Source organism: Cryptomeria japonica, chromosome 6 (genome assembly GCF_030272615.1).
Source record: "Cryptomeria japonica chromosome 6, Sugi_1.0, whole genome shotgun sequence".
Lineage (NCBI taxonomy): Eukaryota > Viridiplantae > Streptophyta > Pinopsida > Cupressales > Cupressaceae > Cryptomeria > Cryptomeria japonica.
This window is the reverse complement of record NC_081410.1, coordinates 11,958,889-11,975,716: the sequence shown is the minus strand read 5'-3', so window position 1 is coordinate 11,975,716 and position 16,828 is coordinate 11,958,889.

Genomic DNA, 16,828 nt, shown 5'->3' with positions numbered 1-16,828 from the left:
TAAGACTCTTTTCACTCGGTGTTTGCAAACAATGACTTCAATATGGAGAGGAGTATTATGTGGATGGCTCAAGGAAGTATTGTCATGCTCTGAGAATGTGAGGTTATGAGGTCCTATCATATGGGCGACCATGGCTTGAAATCTGTCTGTATCCAGATTTTGAGGTACATTTGTTTCCAATAGCGCTTGTTCCAATATGTCTTTGTGCTTTGGTGAGAGTTTCAACAATTCTAGTATAGATATCTGAGCCGGAGTTTTGTGTAGTTGGCTAACCAAATCATATTGGATTTTTGATGTGGTAGTTGTAGGTGCAGTATGTCCCTTCAAGACATATTTCTAAGTTCGGGTTGTTACATTGACAGATTCATGATCATGCCGATCTCGAATGGTGATGAGATTTACTTGATGATCTTCAGCTGATATATGGTTGATAGTGTTGTTGTAGATGTGATTGATATGAGCTCCGCGTGTATCATCTGAAGTTGATGCTCCATCTTTGTTGTAATTTGGGAGAGGATTTTTGAAGGCTCCGTGATCACCATTTGTTTTGAGACCATCCACCGTTAAGTCACCTCGATCAATCATGTCCTATACCAGGTGTTTCAATCTCATGCAATCGTTCGTTCTATGACCTTTGTTATGATGGAAATCACAATAATGTGAATCATTCCACCAAGGTGGTTTGATTGGGGGTTCATAGTTGCTGATTGGAGGTAAAGAAAGAATCTTGTTTGCCAAAAGTTCTCTGAATGCTGATTCTAGTGATTGTCCCAGTGGTGTGAAGATACGCTTTTGGAAATTGTTTGTGTTGTTGCATGAATTGTTGTTAGGTCCTGGATTCATGTTTTTGTTTTGAGTATCATGGGTGTTGTTTGTGTTGAGTTGTCCTTGATCAGTGTTTGGTGCATATGTGTTAGCACCAGGATTAACATTTTTAGGATTTTTTGTATTTTGAGGATTTCCGGATAATGCAAGCACCGGTTGCTTAGATTTGGGATCATATGATTCATTGTTGCCTTCGTTTTTGTTTCGGGTTCAAAATCAAGATTTGTCAAGGTTGGTGTTGGTTTGATTATGGTAGTTTGAGGAGTTTGTTCCTCCCTTGTAGAATTTGATTGTTCCCTTTTTGACACATGCTTCCTCTACTTGAATGCCATTTTCAATCAATTTAGCGAAAGATGGTATGCATTGAAGTTTTAGTCTGTAACTCATTTCTCCATTCAAGTTATCGATGAAGATTTCCATTTTCTCCTTTTCAGGAATATCTCGAGGATATCGTGATACCATGCGTCGCCAGCGTTGAAGGAATAGCATGAATGTTTCATTGTTCTTTTGTTTGGTGTTGCAGACATCTAGCATGGTTATGGCATGTTGAATGTTATAGGAATATTGGGTTATAAATTTGTTAACCAATTCATCAAATGATCTAACAGGGGGTGTAATTTTGGATAACCATTCCATTGTCTGTCCTCCCAGGCTTCTTGGGAATAACCTCATCAAATAGGTGTCATCGTGAGCAAATTCTAGACTCATGGTGCAAAATTATCGAACATGATCCCGGGGATCGCTTTTCCCATCATATTTATCAAATTTGGGAACATCTGAGTTCGGAGGAAAAGCTACCATGTTCAATCTTTTGTCAAATGGATAAGGACAAATTTCATTTAAAGAGTACCGCACTGTTGTCCCTTATTGCATATCTTGTATTTGTCTTTGCAACATTTGCATTTGTTGAGTAAGAGCAACCAAGGGTGCATTATTTTGCCGAGGAAAAAGTTCTTCCCTGGTATTTGTTCTTAGCTGAAAAGGTGTAGTAAACGGTATGTGTTGTTCTGAAGTTTCTAGCTTAGGTATACGCATTTCTGGTATATGTTGTTTTGGAGTATGTTGTTCAGGTATGTGAGTTTCTTCTTCTCTTTGTTGTTCTTGATATGCATATTGTCGAGACCCAGTTTGAAAAATGTTCGTGTCTAAGTCTTCAGGAAGTTTAACACCCTTACTTATGAGCATGAGCAGATACTTTTCTTTGTCATTTTCCATAAGCCTTTCGACAAGTTTTTGGAATGAAGGATTTTCTTGACATTCCTGAAGAAGTGCTTCAGTAATTTCAGGCTCTTCTGAGTGTGGAACTTCAAAAGGATTTGACAATCTGCGATTCATATTTGATTCTGTGTATGTCTCACTTTGTTGGTTCTTTTGAGAGCGAGTAACAGGCATTTTAGTAGAAACTTTTAGTGACGAAGGGGACAAAATCTTCTTCGATGTGTTGCTCAGGGGTGGGTGGTTCTGGTCAAGATGTGTTATAAGTGATGCACTCGTTGGGAAAGAATGCTGGATTGATCTTTCCTCCGCGGTTTATGATTTGATTAAAAGCAGATTTTTGACAGTAGGCTCTTGTCTTCAAGGGTTCTTTGTCAAATTCGTTGGATTTGTTTTGGATATACCATTTGACATGATGAAGGAATACCCAATGAGATTTGAAGAGTTGACGGTTGATGTATAAAAACTTATTTCTCTTGATGAATTTGGAAAAACTAGGTTGTTGTTTCTTCAATGTGATGTTACGATAAAGGTTCTTTCTTCTCGGAATAAGGGGATTAGTCATGCATGAGTGATCAATGGTTTCCTTTGATTGGTTTGGATTCAGTTGATTCTTATTTTTGAAAATTTCAAATCTTACTCTATCAAAGTGAAGGTTTAGATGCCCCTTCACGACAAAGCGTGTCAAATGATATGGATAAAAGCCTCCTGATCTGGAGACTTGATTTGACAATTTGAAAATTTTAAACAAGTGTTTTGAGATAAAAATCCATAAGATGGTAAAGGATTCTATTGATACTGATGATGAGGTCTCCGGATTATGATAAGAGAGACATCTTTTATCGTGCGATTCGTTTAGGATTCTGACAACTTTTGTTTTGGCACAAATTTAGCTCGAGAAATAGTTTTAATGGTTTGTTTGTCACTCTGTTTTGATGAAAAATGATGTTGATGGAAAAAGACTTCTAAAAATATTTTTGAAAATTTTAAAATTTTTCCCGGTTTTGCTCTCTGTTTTTCTGGTTTTTGATCACGCGCTAGAACAAAGACTATATGCGCTAAAATGATAACAACACGCGCTAGGCTGCCCCCAGACACGCGCTAAAATTTTGGATTGTTTAAAAATTGTAGTCTAATTGTTGAAAAAGCTATGCGCTAACTGTTAAACTTTATGCGCTAATGTTTGGTTTCCACGCACTAAGCTGTTGCTGCCACGCGCTAGATTATTTTTCTGATGCGCTAAAACATTTCAACACTAATTTGTTTTGGGATAAAACGCTACTGTTTGGAACCGACGCGCTAACTTAAGGTTTGGATGCACTAACAAAAACACTCCACACGCTAAGAAGTTTCTCTTATGCGCTAAACTGCCCTGATTTTTTCTTTTAGTTTGATTTTTGTGAATTTTGAATTTTTGTTGTGAATTTCTTAAGTTTGATGGATGATTTTCTGAAGTAATAAATGCAAGCACGACACAAAAAGTACAACCATTTTTCCTAATCTAACAAAAAGTGTATGTTCTACGAGGATGTGTTCAAATCCCCAATGTTTTAACAAGTTTGGATATAATTAATACACTTCAGAAAGACTCTTTAGTCAAGGGTCATAAATAACATCATAGCCCACTAGTCTCGATACTCCGTCAGCTCAAATAGCCGTGTCACCCCCTAAAGGGTGCCCGTTTTTTTGCCTTTTGCCAGAAATTAACTCAAAGTGAATCGCTTCACAGTTGAGTAGTTATCTTGGGAGATATATGGTGAGTAATCTTGGGGGCGGATTCTTCCCCACCCTTGCACTATGATGTTATAAATGTCTGGTTATTGACTCGGTTCAAAGCTTCTATTTCTATGGTTCGTAATCAAGCTTCCCGTTCGGCCGTCAGTGATAAACTCCCTCAGGAAGCTTCCCAACCTTTAGAACAAAGGCTTTACGTATCTCAAGGATACTGGGGGAAGGCTAATCGCTACGCGCAATCGTTGAAAAGGACTTTCGTCACTTTCCACGTTTGATTATAGTGGGTTGGAATTCTTGGCGTCAAAGTCGTTCCCCACTTAGGTCGTTCCCTTTACACTGGCCATAAACGGCTTTAAGAGTTGATTCCAACTCTTCGGGAAGGCAGGCCTGCTAAAGGTTTTATTGCTTGAAGTAAAGAAAGTTGTAAGAGTGGTCTGGATTTTTGATCACCTAGTTAAGGGGAGAGCATATTCCTTCCACTTTCGAGACAAAGCAATCAAATTGGTTCTTTTATCCTTTTAATTCAGTGATTTGCTAAAATCTATATGGAGATGTTGCTCCACAAAAACATGGCGTTTATTTTATCCTTTCAAGGCAATGATTTTCTGATCTATGAAAAGGAATTTGGTCAACAAAGTAAATTCGATGTTTTGGTCAGCAAAATGAAAATTGATAGGGGAAAACTTTCCCTCTTTGTTTTGCGCAAAATAAAAATGAGGTTCTTTTACTTTGCAAAAATAAAGTGAATCTTTTTAGACACCAAAGGATGGTGAGATTCTTTTTAGCCCTTTCTTGCAAAGAAAAGATAAATATTGTTTTGTTCTTTTTAGAACCCAAACTGAGAAATTTTCTCCTAGAAAAACAAGAAAAGATTGTTTTTATGGTTCGTTTTACAGCCCAAAGTAAGGTGAGTCCAATTTTATCCAACAAGAATTAAAATAACTCTAAATTTTAACTAACTTAACTAAGTTAACCAGAATCTAAAACTATTTGTAATTCTACAAAATAAAATCCAGCGCTACCTGCAAGAAATTGTCAGAGTCCTACAAAATCCCAATCAAATAGTCAGAGAAATTTGGATTTTGGTGGACTTCTACAAGTCTAAATCTTATTTCGGTTACAATTTTAATTTTTGTCTTCTGTCTGTGATGCGCTACAGAAAGGACTGTATGCGCTACAATATAACCTAGATGCGCTAAAATAATGTCCCAATGCGCTACACTGTTTACTAGATGCGCTACTCTGTGCATCGAAAGCGCTGCTCTGTTTTTCTTCCGCGTTGAGACCTATAGGAAAATTAGTGATTTGATGCACTAAAAGATGGTCTTCACGTGCTGGATGATGGACTCCACACGCTAAACAGTGGACTAGATGCGCTAAGTTGTTAACTAGATGCGCTAAACAGTGAACTGGACGTGCTAATTCATTTTTTTCGCGTGTCTGCAAAAGTGATTAGTTTCAAAAACCGATTTGATACATGGGGTCGAGCCCCACGGTGGGCACTAGAAATGTATGTGGGAAAAGTGGGTCAATAAAATTCAATATGTGAAAATATTACTAAATGACTAGTCCACACACACACACAGGACTTCTTGGTGCAAGCTATGGAGTAATGAAGTATTACTCAGCTTCCCAAGGTGGGTCCCATGGTTCTCTATCTCATAATGTCCCTCAAACCAATGTTTTTGCTCTCAGATCACTGAGCAAAATGGTTTAGGGATGGCAAATACAAGAACGAGGGATGTTTTGATAGATTCTAAAATGAAATGTATCCTAAGTTATACATGATTCTCAGAAATGCAATAAAACTAGATGATAAGATGACAAGGTTAGTATAAATACTATCCTAACATGATATATTTAATCTCTGATTGAGCTAAATGATAAAGAAAGTATTCTAAACATGCATATTTAAACAAAGAGAGGCTAAAATGATGAGCATAAAAATATATATGAGAGCTTGAATGTATTTGAGCATAAGTGTGATACTACAAATTTGGAGGATGATCAAAATGAAGAAATGAGAGCTCTATTTATAGGGAAAATAGGGCAATGGATGGCCAGGATTGAAAGATTCAATCAAGGGCTGAGTTTGAAAGTTGGCGATCCATGTTTGCAATTGACACCAATGAAATGGTGACAAGTGTCAACATAGGGTTGGGTTGAGAGAAGGGGTTGGAGGCATTAAATGTTTGAGAAGACTTTAGGGTTATCTAGAGATAATGGTTAAGCTTAAGTTAGGTTTACCCAATGGATTAAGAGTTAATCCAAGGATAAACTCTTGTGCAAATGATTAAGAGATAATCATGGTCAAAGCATTAAAGGCCTGATGAGACCCTTGGGTTGGGTGAAGGTTGAGTTAAAACAACTTTATTAACCATGTAAGAGGGTTTGAGTTAACCATTAATGGTTATTGGAGACTTTGGGGGATTAAGTGGTTGAAGGTTGAAAGCCTTTAATGGTTATCAAAGACATTGAGGAATTAAGTGGTTGAAGGTTGAAAGCCTTTAATGGTTATCAAAGACTTTGAGGTTTTGAGAAGTGACCACCCTTTGCTTAAGGATGTGACAAAGTTTAGAATGATGGGTTAGGCTAATTAGAAGCGATTAGAAGAGTCTAGAAGGGATTAGAAAGGGGTTTGGGATTTTGCAAGTGGATGGAGGGATAATAGGATTTAATTGAAAATAAAGTAATTTAATTCAATTTGGTTGCAATTTGGGGAAATTGAATACATTAGATTTATTCAATTTAGGATAACTATTTAATTAAATTTGAATTTAATTAAAAGTGGATAGAAGGGATTTAATTGAATAAAATGATTTATTCATTAAATGGTATAGTGAATTTTATTTAAATAAATTGAGTAATTTACTTAATAAAATAGAGGAATGCGGGTAATTTAATTAAATTGGATTTAATTAAATAAAGAAATGAACATAAAATATTCATTTTAGGAATATGGTCATTTTTATACGTCTACAGTTTCTATAGATCAACTTTCAACATTGGACAATCAATTTGATAACTTTCAACAATGGATGTCCCAAGAATACCCTAATAGTGAAGCTCTTCCATTAATTGAAGGCCTTAAGCGCATGATTCAAAGTGATAAGAATGGAATTGATATATTGTGTGGCATTGCACATATTTTGTATTCTAATGTCATGCCTATCAAGAGTTGTGTTGAAACCCTAGGTTATTCACAACCTTCAACACAAGTCAATCCTTCAATTCCTTTGACTACTCTTATGACTAGTATTCCTACTTTACCTCCAACATCATGAATACTTCAACTCAAAATGTCATTCCTACAACCATTGGTCATGGGGGCAATCCCTCTTCTTCATTTAATCCTCCATCTTTACCTATGCCTTCAACGAGTGTTCCTATTATTCCACAACCAATCAGTGTGACACAAGGGGGCAATTCCTTCAACAACTTTATTCCTCCTTTAAGAGTCCCTTTTCCTACCTAATCATCACCTATGCCTACTTATCATAATGTCTCACCACCTTATTCTCAGTCCATGCCTTCTTTCAATAACATCATACCACCTTCTCAATCACCTATGCCTAACATCAATTCTTCTACTGAAGCAATAATTAACAATCTTGCTCAAATTGTGTCTTCCTTACAACAACAAATTGCTTCTATGAGTCAATCCAAGTTTAGTGTTCCCACCTTTGATGTTGCGAGCCCATTTTCTCTTGATATTGTTAAAGTCATGCCACCTAAACATGTTGAGATCCCTCAATTGGAACTCTATAATGGAAAAGGTGATCCTCTTACGCATGTCAAAACATTTCAAACCTTGTGTATTGATTTTGCTTATGATCAATGATTGCTTGCAAAATTGTTTACAATAACACTAAGAGATAAGGCTTTAAAATGGTATTGCTCTTTTCCTTCTTATTCTATCACCTCCTTTCAACAATTGGCAAATGCTTTTATCCAACAATTTCAAAAAACATTGGTCCTAAAATCACTTTGACCGATTTAATGCATTGTAAACAAGGTGTTAAAGAAAAAGTGAGTGATTTCATTGGTATATATAAGCATTTGTGCGCTCAAATTTCTTTTCATGTACTTTATAATGATATTCAAAGAATTTTCATTTCTAATTTACAAAAATATATCAAGGAAAATCTTCTTTTGTCTGAGTTTACTTCCTTTTCGCAGTTGTGTGCAACACTCCACAATTATCAACTGGTTGTTAGTCAAATGAAGCAATCCAATCCTATGGCTTTGAGTGATAAGGGGGAGAGTGTTCAACAACCATTTGCAAAGTTCAAACCAACAAAAAGCTTCATCGAGTTCAATGATACAATCAACAACAACAATGTGAATGCTACAATAGGTGTGCCTCCTATTTCTATTTTTTTCCAAAGAGAAAGACAATTTACTTCCTTGAATGAATCTTTACATAATAGTATGTCTCAGTTGTTGCACAAAAATGTTATCAAACTTCCTCCTATAAAAAAAATTGATCATTCTAAACTTGCATCCCCTTATTTTGAGAGCAATTCATTTTTCCAATTTCATCGTCATCCTGGTCATGATACTGAGAAATGTTTTGCATTGAAAAATAAGGTTCAAGATTTGATTGATAATAATACTATATACGTGGCAAGTGTGAATGATAAAGGAAATAAATCAATAGCTCCTCCTTATCAAAATCTTAGGATTTTCACTGATCCCTTACCTTCTCATACCTCTAACGTTATTGAGATTGTGCCTAATTCTCTCTCTTCTGAAGAATTCACCTCTATGGCTCCAAACTTGGTTAATATGGTAGAAACACGGGATATGCCTAAGGATACTTGTATTACATTTGACCCTAGCGAGACCATTAGAGCACCTGACGTCCCTTTATACATAGTTGCGAAGGTTAAGGATATCTCTTGCCGTGGTGCCCTTATAGATCCCTCTTGCATGGTTAATTTCATAACTGAAGAGTATCTTTTCACTTTATGATTGCATAAACCAATATATGATGCTTCTAATGTGGTTGTGAAGTTATTTGATGGATTCTCTTGTCCTACCATTGGCTCTATCACCCTTCCTAATAAAGTTCATGCTAAATCCATGGATGTTGACTTTGTTATCATACCATCTTCTGAGCAATTCTGTGTGAAGTTGGGCTATCCTTGGCTATCTTCCATGAAGGCTATTGCTTCTCCAATACACAAGTGTCTGAAATTTCCTCATAATTGAGAAATCATAACTGTGAACCATAGCTTATTCCATCCATCTTAAAGAAGCCCTGGTGTTCCTATTGATCGCTTTTGGCCTAAACAATTTCAATCTCTTCCATCAAGGAGCGATGCTCTTTTTCAATCTTATCAAAAATGGAAGAACGATATGATTTTATCCATAAGTCAACCTAGATCCCCAACACTTGACATTCCTATTATTCTTCAAGATAAGGTTCTTCCCCTCACAAACAGAACTAATCTTCCTCCTAAGGAAGATTGTCCACCTATACCTATGGATGTGACTTTACCTTCTCTTAAGGAGAACAACAATATTCTTCGTAAGGTTAGACCTATACCTTCTCCTCATGATGGACTTGGTCTCCTTCCTACACCTAATATTCCTCCTTTCTATGGTGCCATTCCACCTCCTTCCTCTTATCGAGAGAAGAGACCTGCTTCTCCTATTGTTCAACCAAAAAGACCTCAACCTAAACATTCCACCATCAAGGAGAGAAATATTCCTACTTTTTCAAGTGTTCCTCCTCCTTCTCAGCCTTCCACTAAGACTCGATGAAATCATTGTGCGAGAGAATGTCGACGAAGACGTTGTGTTCGAGCTCGTGAAGCTATCCCTCAAAATACTCAATCTTCGCAGACTTCGACAGTTGACATGATTCCCTTTTCTCCTAAGAAAGATGTTCAACCTACATCTCCAAATCACAAGTTGCACAAAACATGTGATGGTTTTACTCCTATTTGTGTTCTTGCTCCTCTTTCTCTAAACTTTGACAATGAAATGGGTGAAAATATTATTCATAATGGCAATATAACTCCTAATAATTCTAATAGTGAATATGAGTATGTTGATATGGACAAGCATTTATCAACTAAATTTTCAAAAACCCCAATCCTAGCTCCTAGAATTGAACAAAGTGACTTACAACATGAGCATAGTCCTTGTTTGGATCTTGTGATAGCTCCATTTGTTGTGCTCGATGTTGCTCCTCTGGCATGTTGCTCACCTTCCCGAAATAGTGATTAGCAAGATCGGGAGGTGGATGTTGTGCTAGATTAGCAATATTAGCACTGCATATCTTTCTCTTTCCCCTTTCTTTCTCTTTTGTGACCATTCTTCTATGTGTATCCATGTTCTTCTATTGTTCCCTTAATGTTTACTTAGGGATGATGCAAAGCATTGAGATCTTTTCTTGGTCTCTTTCATGTTGTGTCAAAAGACATCCTATCTTCCCTTTCTTCTAAGGTAGTGTCCTTCTTTGGGGAATGAAGATTATTATATGCATATGCATACATGATACACATGAGTTATCATACAACATACTAATCCCAAGGAAAGCGAGACTAGCTCATGTTTTGTGTTCATTATCCTTGGGTTTATTCATCGATTGGGGGCTAAATCCTTGTGATAGTGTGATCCCTCCCTTCTCTTTCTCTTGGGTGTATCCTACCTTAAAGAAATTGCTCCTGATAAGGTGCATGTGATCGCCTTAATGTGGGGGCATACACTTCACTCATATTTTCCTTCTTTGATACTTAGAATTACTTAGTGAACTTTGTTTTGCTTTGTAATCTTTGGTATCCTTGCTTTCATGACTTATAGTGAAGGGAAATTTGCTACTTGCAATCATGGTTCTCCCCTTCTCGATCTTCCCTTTTACTTTTTCAATCAAAGTCGTAAGATCCTAATTCTATTGGGGGCTTGGCGCATCTTGGCTCCTTGATGTGGTAAAAGTATTTCAATCTTGTTTCCTTGTACTTTACTGGCAGTATTGGTGTATGCTTATACTCCCGCTAAAGTGGGGGCTAAATGTAGTGTCATAAAATTGCGACCCTAGCAATTTTCAACTGCATTAGGGTCCTTATGCATGTGAGATCAAATCCTATAGCTTGATCAGAGACCAGGGATTGCTCATCCCTCAAAAATAGCTTCTTCCTTGGCCTCTACATCACCCCGTCTGCACTCTGCCCTGGAGAAAGGGGTAGGACAGGGGCGTGGCACCACAGTCCCCCCTTGGATAGGGGTGTGGCACCCTTGTCCTCCCAGGACAAGGGTGTGGCACCCTTGTCCTCCCAGGACACAGGTGTGGCTCCCTTGTCCTCCCAAGATAGGGGTGTGGCACCCTTGTCCCTATCCTATTTTGGGGTAAGACCCTTCCTATGGTTGCATCGTTATTTGTGTATTGGGCGAGAAACTCCCTCGATGTCGGCCTGTGACTAAAATCAAATCCACTAACATGTATTTAAGGGGCATTCATCCTCTCATTTGCATAAGTTGGATAGGTCAAAGTTAGATGAGATTTGAGTTTGTCAAGCTGCACAAGCGATCAAGAATTCAAGCATTCTTTTCTAGCATTGAGCGTTCTCAAGTCTCCCTTCAAGGCTAGTTGTTGCATTCAAGTCAAGGATTCAACCATTGAAGAGGATATTGATTCCAACATTCAATTCCACACAAGCATTTCTATCAACATTACTACCACAATCTCCCTTGAGGTGGTTTACAATTCAGTCTTTCATTTATAGCTACTTGCAAGTACTTTCTTTCATTACTTGGTTAATTCCAAAACTGGGGTTTGACCTAAAGGCAAACCCTCAATCCCAACCCATTTTCTTCTCTTTTCTGCATGTAGGTTGTAGGTGTGCAACTATACTTTTGGTTTTGGGCTCCATTTGCAGAGGCAAAAAAACCCTTTTCATTTTGTGGGATTTTCGGAGGACCGTGTACGTTCCCGCCACGGTCTAGGCAACTTTTCCTCAAATTCGCAAGGTGACTTCGTCTTGACATATTACTGCCAGATCTAGGTGCACAGCTTCATCCCATATTCCGATCTCAAGTCATAATCAGTTCTTTGTCACTTTTTCACTACATAATTCAATCAATTCCTTTACATTTCAAATAAGGAAGAGGGGATCAACTTATCATTCCCATTTCATTCAAAATTCAATCTATCATCTTCTTGTGGAGAGATTGAATCTAGTGAATTCTCCTCTCCTCTTCAAAATGTAATTTGGTGAAAAGTGTTTGAAGGGTAATCAATAGTGAAACTCTCATCTCTCTTTGAGGGAAATGGTAGTTTTTCTCTTGATCTCATCAATCACCAATTTCCCACATCACATGATCGAGAAACCTTTTTGGCGCAGTTTAACAAGCGCATTCTTGATCTGGTAGTTGACTGAGAAGTAGAACATAGCAAAGTTGCAGAGGTGTTATAGTCAAACTTATTGCACTTAACTAGAACACATCCAAGCATAGTTTGATGTTATTTTGGAGTTCATTCAGTGTAGTTATCATTATAATAGATCTGTAAGTCAGTGAGACTTCCATATTGTAATTGAACCTTTGGTTCTAGGCAGTGTGCCTAAATGCATGTGCATTCTCCTCATGTAATATTTATGTACTCCTGATCACAGTATATGAATATTGTGGGTTTCAATACCACCGTGGTTTTTCCCTTTCTGGGTTTCCACGTAAAAATACTGGTGTTATGATTTTGTGGTTGATTATCTTGTGTTTTTGCATTTTACTTTCTTGCATTTGCTTCTAGTGGTCTGAGAATAAGTTTCAAAATTGCTTTACCGATTGAACACTGATTCACCCCCCCTCTCAGTGTTCCTTGATTCCAACAGACTGAACTCTTAGCGCCATCTAGGCACCACGCTAGCAAAATAGGGCACCATGTAGCAAGGTGGTAGTCTGGTTGGACTATCCCTAGTTAGCCCCAAGTGTGACACAACTTCATGCTTTTTCCCAGCAAATACATTAGAAATCATCATGAAAAGAAGACTTTAGGCTTGGAGTCATAGTAACCTTCCTTGAATTGAGCATAAGTCTGACTTGTAGCTTGATTTGTTGAATTTGGAGATCAATTCTTATATTCTTCTCAGCCTCGGCCTATAGTCGAGAAAAAAGGGATGTCAAGCAATAAAACCCAAACAAAAACAAGAAAACCAGTCTTAATAGTATTACATCGATCTTTTTAAGTGAAGGAAAGTTATCTTATTTATCTTCTTCACGTGTTATGCATTATTTTAATTTGTATCAGTAGTTAGATTTATTTAGCATTGAAGAATCTTTCAAAAATATTCAAAAAAACCAAACAAAAACAAGAAAACCAATCAAACACCTTTCATTATATGTTGGCCAAAGACATGATCAACAAACAAACAATAGCAAATAACCTCAGAGATTGGACCAGATTCAGTTAAAATTGGGTTCAGGATCTTTCAACAATAAAATTAAGCATCTAGATAGTAACCAAGGTCCAAAACATTAGCTAACATAAAGCATACTACAATAACCTAGTAAGTTTATTAGAGAAGTCAAGATCCTATAAACAAAAACAACAAAAAGAGATTCCTCTATAATATTAGGCATTTCTAAACTTTTTGACACCCTGGCCCGTTTGCAACAGGGCGTTGTTCCAATCCTCAATTAGTAACTTATTGTCGAGGATTCAAAAAGCGTTCACCAACCAAAAAAAAATAGTATATAATATATTAAATTATATACATTAGATATTATGTATGTTTTTTATTAAGGTAAAAACAGGTTTTGAAGGGACCCCAAAACCTTTTACAAAAGGAACTTAAAGGATATAGCGTTTAAGAAACCAAAAGGAACAAACCAACGAAAAGCCAACAAAAAACCATAGAAAACCAGCTAAAGCCCCAAAAAGCCAACAAAAACCAGCCAAACCTGAGAAATGAAACTAATTGATATTTTTCAGGGCATTAGCCAGGGTATTGCTAATCCCATACAAGTATTTGATATTTTCCCTAAGAATAGGGATATCCTTAGCAGAAGCAGTTGCAACTTTCTTGACACTTGCCCTGGTCCTCTTTGCAGCACCACCTGGAGTAGCTTCCCCCCTGCCAATCTCGATAGTTTCTTCATCCATGTCAAGGTCCACCACCAGTTTAGGAGAGCCAGAATTATCGAGGACCTTGGCAATATCCTCAAGGTTTTTAGTGACAGCTGACAGGATATTCGGGATAATGCCTAGCAAATTTTTTATCGTCGCATTCCCTTCTTCCAGCGATTTAACCTTCTCCTCCATATCCTGCTTCCATTTTATCTGATCCCTGTCATAACCCTTCCTTTTCTCATCCGTTTGTTTCCCATTTTTTCTAGGTTCTTCAAAAGTTCATAAGTCCATCTGTCATAATCCAATCTAACCTCAGTGAGTTTTTTGAGGTTATCTAAGAATAACCCTTTACTAGCACTTTCCTTATCCTCACTTAAACTATCCTTAGTCATATCCTGCTCAGGCTCCTTGTTCTCCTCCCTCTCAGAATTCACATCTTTATCCTCGTTATCCTTGTCTTCCATATCCACCATAGGTTTGTTGTTGTAATTGTCAGGGCTAGCACTGTGGATTGGGTTGTCATTATCAGACTCATTCTCACCACCTTCATCCTCTACACCCACCTCCTCATCTTTCCAGCTGTCTTCACCATCAGAATCATCTGTATCCATTTCACTACCATCTTTACCAGTTTCCTCTGTATCATTCTTTTCTTCATGGGTTTCCATCCCAGAGCCACTCTTACTTTTTTTGCTAGAGGTCGCCTTCTCCTTGCTGGATTCACCTCCTTCCAGTTTTCTCTTGGCTTTCCCTGGAGAGGTGGATAACCTCCTGTTTTCTAGCAAGGTGAGAGTTTTGCAGTGCTCATAAATGGGCAGAAAAATCCCGCAATGGACAACCAGATTTGAGGGATTCTTACTATGTTTGTTGAGGGACCTTGAAAGGGACCTAAAAAGGTAGTAGGGTAGGGAAAACCTTTTGTCATGTCTGAAATGGTTTAAAAGAACAAAGTGATAAGTGTGGACCCTAGAAAAGCGGCCCTCATCAGTAATATATTCCATGCCCCAGATTTTCTTGATTTTGGAGGCTTCATAGTAACCCCCTATAGCTTTGCCAATTTTAGCCCTCTCTTTTTCCTTACGCGGGAAAAAATTAACCGCGTTGTTGGAAACTTTGAGGTCTCTAAAAAAATTGAGCCCTGAGTGGGGCATATCAGTCACAGTAGCTATAAGTCCCGCGTCTAATTTGAACTTTACCCCATAGATTTTAAAGGACCCATTACACCAATTTTCAGAAATTTTGGAAATAGCTAGATTTACCCTACCTTTGTCGTAATCCACCAGCTTCTCCATAAAGCTTGTCAGGGACCCTTTTTCCAGCTTCACCCACACTTTCGGCATCACCTTCCATATTGATGTATTGTCTAGTTCCTCCCTCCTTAAATCTCCTCCCATTTTCAAAATCGGACTTTCAGCTCTATTTCTCTGCAAACTCAACACTTCTTTCCCGTAGTTACTCGAAGTTGTGAAAAGGATGACCCACAAAGTGTGCGAAGTAATATTAAACTTGGTAGGAATTCTGTCACTTTTCCAAGTAATCATTACCTTTCCATCAAATCATAAATTATTCATATACCCTATCATGATTATGCGGTCCTTCTCTCCCCGTAAATCTGTGGAGCTCTTTAATATTCATATTAATAGCTTCCCCATGCCACATCATTTGAGAATCAGAATTAACTCCTAGGTTCGCCAGATAGTTTGCCACCATATTTTTCTCTCTAAAGGCATGTTGAATATTTATTTCTTTAAAATTGGCTATGATTTCCCTAGCTTTCAAAATAATGTTTTCAATTGACCATGATGGCTCAGACTCCCCCTTCAAACACTTGATAATATTAAGTGAGTCTCCCTCAAGCCATACTTTATCATGATTAAGGTTCTTAGCTATAATTAAGGTATTCAGAGTAGCTAAGGCTTCGGCAAAATGACTAGTTTGACTCCCCAAAGGACCAACCACCGCCACAATGCAACTTCCAACAAAATTCATGACAATGCCCCCATATCCAGCTTTACCCGGGTTCCCCTTAGAGGCCCCATCAAAGTTAGCCTTAATCCATCCCTGAGGAGGAAAGCACCAAACTAGACCTTCTCTTCCCTTCTCCTTACTAGGTATGGTAGTTGAGAGGTTCCACCTGTCATTGAAGTCATCTTTAGCAGCGGGTCCATTATCAGTACCATAGATACATTCAAAAATACTCATGTGAATATTATGTATGTTATATATTATGCAATATATATTATATTATGTAAAACTCATATAATATTACTTTATATAATAGATTTTAATATAATATATTTAATAATATATAATATTATTTTTAAAATATTAATTTATATAATAGATATTAATATAATATATTTAATAATATATAATATTATTTATTTTAAATAATCTAATAACATAATATGTAAAAAATATATTAAATTTTTTAAAAATAAAATATAGAGTTAAAGTTGTATTATATAATATATTAAATTATATAGTCTATATTATGTTTTTTATATTAGAATCAGCAAAACAAGGGTATTGACCCTTTGCACAAACAACCATAGGCAATATTAACAATTTACAACACACTAACAAGCAACATATTTACAACATATCAAAAAACAACATAAAGCCTTAACAATATAATAGTAACGATATATAAAGTCTTAACAGAATAAACCAAAAGGCCTAAAAAGCTAAAGCTAGCCAACCAATGGCTATTTGAGCACATAGCTCCAATCATCCATGAGGAACTTGAAGAGTTCCTTGTAGTTCCCTTCATTATCTGCATCTTTACCTAGGTTTTTTTCTACATCAGGCACAAGGAAGTGGTCAAGCTATGCATAACCCTCAAATTAAATTTGGAGATGCTAATCATCTTCTACTCCATCTCCATCACCTTTTTCTTTAGTTTCCCCAAGCCCTTTTTTGTGGTCATGCAATTAGCACAATTGTACATGCTCTCCCCTTGGTGATTGTCCACCTCCT